The sequence below is a fragment of the Miniopterus natalensis genome, chromosome 11 (genome assembly GCF_054644295.1).
Source record: "Miniopterus natalensis isolate mMinNat1 chromosome 11, mMinNat1.hap1, whole genome shotgun sequence".
Classification (NCBI taxonomy): Eukaryota; Metazoa; Chordata; class Mammalia; order Chiroptera; family Miniopteridae; genus Miniopterus; species Miniopterus natalensis.
The window spans coordinates 26,449,730-26,456,966 of record NC_142091.1 but is presented as its reverse complement, the minus strand read 5'-3'; the positions used below and the strand labels follow the sequence as shown (position 1 = coordinate 26,456,966).

At 40.8% G+C, this 7,237-nt stretch overlaps 1 pseudogene; it reads right to left on the bottom strand.

Annotated features, from left to right (window-relative positions):
• Positions 1-3,983: 3,983 nt before the first annotated feature.
• LOC107532397 (immunoglobulin-binding protein 1 pseudogene) lies at positions 3,984-4,994 on the bottom strand (annotated as a pseudogene).
• Between the last annotated feature and the right edge of the window lie 2,243 nt (positions 4,995-7,237).

Genomic DNA, 7,237 nt, shown 5'->3' with positions numbered 1-7,237 from the left:
CGACAACATTTCACTTATGGAAAATGTTACAACTTTCACCAGTTACTTTTTGGGCTGGGGTCCCAAGGACAGGGAGCTAAAGTGCAGGAGACCTGCCAGGCTGCCCCGGAAGCAGCACTCCACCACTCTCTGTGTTCTACCCTACGCCCAGTACAAAGATGGCCCGTCAGTGTCCTGGCAGTGATCAGCAGATATGTTTTAGCTCCTCAACACAAGCAAAACAAGTTAGGTGTTGGTACTGGCATAACAGGATTGCCTGTTAAGAGGGTATTTCGTTATTGGGATAAAATGTTAGGTCATTCAAATGAGAGACAGCCCCTCTAATTCCTAATGTGCCTGTTTAGAATAGTGTCAGAGTTATCAGGCCTAGTTTCAACTCAGTCCGTATCTCAGAAAAATAGTTCCCCAGAAAAATAGTGACAACTGAGCTATGCCTCAGAAGAGAGCAAGCTAGCCTTCTTGACTGCGTTGACTGACTAGCACTGACAGTTAACAAAACTTTGGAGTTGGAGCTTAGGAGCCACTGATGGGGATGAAAAATTTAGCAAACATTTATTCATGTGGTTATGTATTTATTCATTTGATACTTAGGGAGAGACCACTGTGTGTCAGGAAATATGCTAGGACATAGGGAGACAATCATGAGTAAGATGTGACCTCTACCCTCAAAGGGCTTACCATTTAGATATTGAAGAAACCTGTGATTATAATAGAATGTTGCACGTGCACAGGAGACCATGGAAACACAGGTGGGACAGTTAACCCAGGCATGAGGGATCACAGAAAGCAACCTGTACACTCAGTCTTGAAGGGATCAGAAAGAGGGGTTTAGAGACCCTTGGTTAACTCAGATTTTTGCAGAACACTCCTGCGCATTCATTTTGTGCTGCAGAGGCCCTGGCGACCCTCTTCTGAGCTGTATGGAGGAGTGATGCAGAGACAAAACAGAGCTAGATGGCTGGTGTGTGACGCAGTCTTGCTAAAGAAAATCAGTTCTGGTTGAAATGCTTAGAGTAGATAACGTATGCAAATGCTTCATTCATGCAAACTGATTAATGAAGATAGTCTTCATAAAGGACATAAACCTCTTCTGTACCTTCTAGACACAGAAGTGTGTGTTTCACTCCTGGAAAGCTGTACGTGTGTGTGTGACTGAGTAAACCTGGAAACACAAAGAATAACATTGCTTATCAATAACTTCACTGATTGGTTCTGGAATGGAGAGTTGTTGGAGGATACACTGCATGTTCTTCTATAGGAGGATTTTAATGTTCTGTTTGTTCGTGTTTTATTGGTTTTTAATCACAGCTTAAAAATCAGACATGGACATTTAAAAATACCTCACTAAACAGCTGTCATTGCTCCCAGCACAAAACCTTTATTCTGTAACCTATTGAGTCCATGTATTTATGAACATATTCTTTTTGTGATCAACCCTCTAATTGTTGAGACTAAACATTAATCAAATTTTTTCAGAGAATGCATATCAAAATGTTTACCCCCAAGGGAATAGTATTGGTGTAAGAGCAAGCTCCATATTACACTTCGAACATTTCAGAACTTAAGACTTCCTTTTTTGTAAAAGAAAAAAAGGCTATAACTGCCAAATTTTAATTTTTATGATGAAACCCATGAGAATATGATATATTTCACATCTGGGAATTTCTCTCTTACAAGACAGATAATAATAAAGAAATACTACATTACCTAAGAGACCAGGTGCAACATGGATTGAAAAGTATGCTCATGGGTTATTGTCATAACCACCCTTTGGTGTGGGTGTCAGAAGTATATAGCATATGGAAGCTGCAACATCATCAGTAAAAGAATATTAAAAACAAGTGAGCAGATATTACACATCCATCAGTTTCTTCTCTCAAATATTTGCCACCTGCACTGACATAACTCTGTTTTTGAGTCAAATATGTAAACAGGGCGGCTGACTTAAATTTCCAAAGCTCGTTCTGTTCTTCAAATCCTGGATTATGGCCTCTTAAAAAAGAGTCATAAAAATACATAAAAATATTTGCAAATGCTACATAAATAATGTGAAATAGATTTTTTAAAAATCAGGTCTACTCTACATGACTGAGCCAAAGTTCTTGAAAACATATTGACATCAGGGAAACCAGCTGAATATGAAAAATGTTGTCTTTGGAAACACACATCCAAAGCAGGATTTTATGACATGAAACGAGATTACTGACAATTTAACCTGAAGTGGATTGAACCAGAAGGAATGGCAGAAGCAGTATGCTAAAGTAGAACTGTGATTGGGTTCTTTTAGCAGCTTAGGCTGTGCACTTGACTTACCATAAACCACTCTGGTCCAGGGAATCAGGGGACGAAAGTTCCAGGAGATATGCTGCTGATTGTGGCGTTTGGAGAGACACTTCAGCTCTGCAATATGAACAGGATGCTTGTCCTTTGTGCGTTGTAAGAGACAGACCTTGAGGAACGCAACCAAGGATTTCTTGCAAACACTTGAGAAAAGTCAAAGCTCTTCTGGAAGGGAAATAGCAACTTTCCCTACAAATACCCTGCTCCCCAAGCCTCTACTGAAATAGGTTGCCCCTCTGAGTTGGCAAAAATGTAAGTAAAGGTCTTAACTTTCATAGCATAATGAGAACTGTGCCTCCCTTGTGTCTGGTGTCCAAAGCATATGGCTTTCACATTAGCTAGGAACATGGAATAGCTGCACCATGGGTAGTTGTTAAAGAGTTCAATCGTGAGTTGTCTGTGAGCCAGCACCTGCCAAGGGCTGGCTTAAGACATCTGATATTTGAAAAAGACAGTCTAACGGACCTTCCAAATACTCTTTTTCCTAGATTCTCCAGGCTTGGCACATTTTAAGTTAGATCATCAAGAAGCAATGTACTTGAACCAAATTATCTCTGTTCTCCATAGAAATGCCTTCGCTGACTAATGATACAAAGTTTTGCCCTGAGCAAAACTGAGGGTTGATACAGAAACTGTCTCATCAGTGTTTCTGTTGTTTTTGTAAAGCTGTAGCTAGGCGGTGTCCACTATGCTTGCTAACATCAGTTTTTAAAAAGGCCCACAGAAATTCACTTTACTTACCTTGATTCCAAGTAAAGATGTGTTTCTGTGTGTAAATGTGCAAGCTCCCTTTTATCTGTAGTGAACATTAGGTAACTAATGAGGTTTCCTTTTAAATGTCAGGAAACTCAGAGCTAAATCCATACATCCCTTAAAACTTAACTCACCTACCTTTATGGCACTATGTCTTTTTGGTGGTTTTTTTAAGATAGCATTTCTTCTGTTCTAGTCATCAACTACCCATTTAACTTGGAAGCCACTTATCTTTTGCAAATTTTAGAAGCACACAGCAGAATAGAAAAGGAAGCAAAATTCGCTGAACATTTACTTTGTTCCAAGTAGTTTACATGTATAACCTTAGGTGTTACTCAATAAGGTTTTATTCAGTAACACCAGCTTCTGTTCTAAAGATGAGGTTCAGGTATGTCAAATAACATAATCTATGCTACAAAGATGGTAAGAGTCACAGCTTATATTTGAACCCCATGTTCTCTGGTTTTGTCCAAAGCACATGCTCCTATCTATGACTCTACTATATATATCTATTAAACATTAATTTTTACTTTTTTCTGCCCAGGCTCATCATGTAATAGATGGGACTTTCATTATTTGTTTAGGGGAATTCATCCAGCCATTGATTTATATATAGCCTTTCTCAGTACTCTTTTCTTTCCACTTACGAAACTGGAATACATCATGATGAGCATGATAATGCCAAAACAGGATCGCTGGTTCATCATCTAGGTACAAAAACACACTTAATTGCTTGACACTTTATTGAACGCAAAGCAAGATTGAGCATCTTTGCCTTCGTGGTACAGAGCAGAAGCAGGAACTCAGGTAGGGGGAGACAGCACAGCTTTCCTTAGAGGGGAAGATGTGCCCCCCGTCACAGTCCCATAGACCTGTCTGGTCATGGAAGCCTAACCCATGTTCTGTCGGTTGCCGTAGCCCCTGGGATGGGTGTCCTTCCACGCATCCCACTCCTGTGCTTGGCGGGCTGTTTGCTCACCATCCCGTTCCTCCTCTTGTTCTGTTTCCTCAACTGTTCTCTTGACCTCTGGTGTTGTCTTGGCTATGCCCTGGTCTGGTAACGCTCCACATTTCTCATGCTGATCATACCAGTCGCTCACCGTCATCGATGCCAGACTTGGATACCCAGCTCCAAACACTCTGGTTTGGGCAGCATTCCGAGTGAGAATGAAGGGTTTCCTCGAAGGCCTGTCCAGAAGAGATGAGCGCGAAGTTGACGCCTCTTTTGAAGGGCCCTTTTGTCTCAGGATCTTTATCTCCTGGTCAATGCTCTCAATCTCTTCCAAGCTGATAACAATCCACCTGCGAAGCTGAAGGAGGTAATATTCACGAACATGCTCATCGTCTGCTTGACCACTTTCCACAGCTGGTTTCATTGCAGACAACCTCTGCTCCACCTCCTTCCTCTGCTTGTATCTCTCTATTTTAACCTGTCTTTGTGATGCCACAGAAATGAGGCTAGGACTGGCCATGGGGGGGCTGGCAGTGTTATTTTCAGCCAGGCTGTTCTTGGTTTGGGGTAACTCGAATTCTGCCACATGATAGACTTGGCACTGAGTCAAGTAGTTTAAAAAGTGTTCTCGAGCCCACTCTAAATGATCTAGACGCTTGCTGGGGTTGACTTGTTTCATGGCGAGTGCGCCTTGAAGTGCCGGCACCATAAGGTACTTCAGGTCACTGGAAGCAATCTCTTCCAAATCTTCATTTTGGCTGAACAAGTAGAGCTGTGATACCATGTTGGCCACCTTCTCAAGGTGTTTCAGCCCCTGCGATACCTTCTTTTGGATTATATCAGAGGTGGTGGGTTCAGCCGTTTCTTCCACTTCATCCAGAAGTTGCTCACTGTTTTCAAACAGCTCTGGGAGCCGGGGCAGTACGTCTTCTTCTTCAGCTGCTGCCATCTTGGGGAAGGGATAAACATTTATTTTTATATTAAGAATTATATTGAGCTTTATTAAATAATTAAGTAAATACCTATTCCCCTTGCAGTATTATTGTGTGGGTAAAATAAAAGACATGAATGAACTTTGAAAGAATTTTAAAATATAAAAATGTTATGTTTCATTATCTCACTCCGTTATACTGATCATTGCAAGATTTGAATTACTATATTAAAATCGAATGATTGTATGTGAGTAATTATAAATCTTGAGTGTTCCACTATTCACTCGATTAGTGCTCAACAATGATCTTTAATCAACTGGAAAGCTGGAAAGGGCTTTGATAAAAGCCCCTCAAATGTGAAATACTTCACTGAAGTTCATCAACAAATGACATTCTAAATTAAATTTCAGTTCATAAAATCCCTATTCTGACGAAATCATTCTACCGCACATATAGCAGCTCCTTGCAAGCCCTACGGAACCATGCCTTTGAAAATCCTACAGTGGTCCTCTGACCTGCAAACAGGTATTTCCAGGGAAGATAGAGAAACGATTCCTTTCCTGTGTCCCAAGGAAGAGCAAAGGGCTTTATAAAATGATCGACTGACTCTAAACAGACAGGGACAGTCCCTTCCCTCTTCATCCCAGCCTGGATCCTCAGCCAGTATTAAAGTGCAACCTCATCATGCTTGATCCTATTTCATTAATGTATCTCTCTCTCTTCTCATTCCAGCTCTCTATTTATTCTTCCAGAAAATGACTTTTGTTATTTCAACTCTTGACATTAATTATATTTTTCATTTTTCCCTACTCCCTTTGTTTTGTAAAAAAACATTTTAAAACATACTGCATTAGGAACCATGAATATTTTTCTAAGCATCAACTGCAAGTATCACACAATGAAAACATCACTGTAATGAAAAAAATCTGGTGCTGCTTCATTATTAAGGGGTATACAACTTAGGATGGACATCACAGGCCTGGGTGCTATGTAAAGCTTAATTCCTTTTAGGACATTTAGCAAACTGTAGACAAAATATTTTATCTATTTTATTTTTAACTTAATGAATTGCAATGATATTCTAGCTCAAGCCCTGCCTATACTTTACCATCACTTGTTTATTTTTAACTGTATTTCCAGAAGTCCTTAGCCATTGGCCACATCAGATATCATGTGCTGAGAAATTTCATGCAAGCTCCTGGTGCTCTATAAATTGTAAATACAAATAATAATATGTGACCCTTAAACCAGGATAGTTAAGACAGTTCCAGGCAGTCACTGACACGCTATTAGAGAAGTGGTGGAAATAAAAGCTGGAGTTGCAAAGATGAAAAACACCACCTTTTTCTGAAAGCAACATCTCTGATTCAAAAGACCAGCAAGGAGGAAACCGCCTACTGAGCAAGATGAGCATGTCTGGGAAACTTCACAGCCCCCTTAAAACCACTGCAAACACAGAAAAAGTAGAAGAAAAATAAAGAAGCATGTGCATATACTTGTCTGGTTCCATTGTCAGGAAGCAGAGCCTGAGGCAGAGCCTTGGATGCAATCTGTAAGGGAGGGAAGGGAGCAGAATGGGGGAGAGGGAGCCAAGCAAGGACATGGTATCATGTGAAGTCTAGTGTGGGTGTGATGCATGGGGAATAGGCAGGACTCTAGGGTAAGAGTCAATGGGCTTTTTCTGTAAACAGCCAGTTAGTCTTTCTTGCAACTACTAAACCCTGCCATGTAGCATGCAAACAGCCACAGCCGATAAATGAGCCTCGTTTGTTCCAATAAAACTTTATTTACAAAAAAGTCAGTGAGACAGATTTGGAGCAGGGACCACAGTTTGCTGACTGCTTCTCTAGCGTATAAATCATATCACAGAATAGTGTGCCCTACCCCAGAGGTGAGGAGTTTGGCCTTTTGTATCCTGTATCAATCAGAATCACTTGGGGCTTCTACAAAACACAGATTTCTGGGCCCCAGCCCTAGGGTGTCTGATTCGCTAGTTCTGGAGTAGAATCTGAGAATCTTCATTAGTAGCAAGTTTCCAAGTGAAATTAATGCTACATTTTTGGGAACCACTCTTTTTGATCACTGAGCTCAGATGATTCTCTGGAGGTGGGGCAGCTGTGAGCACTTTGCCGCCAGCACAGCAGCTAGGGGCCTGATGTATTTGCCTGGTAAGGAATATTTCAGCTCGGCACCAACAGTGTCCAGTATAATACTTCAACAAGTTTGCAGTATGGAAAGATACATTTTAAAAACGTTCCTC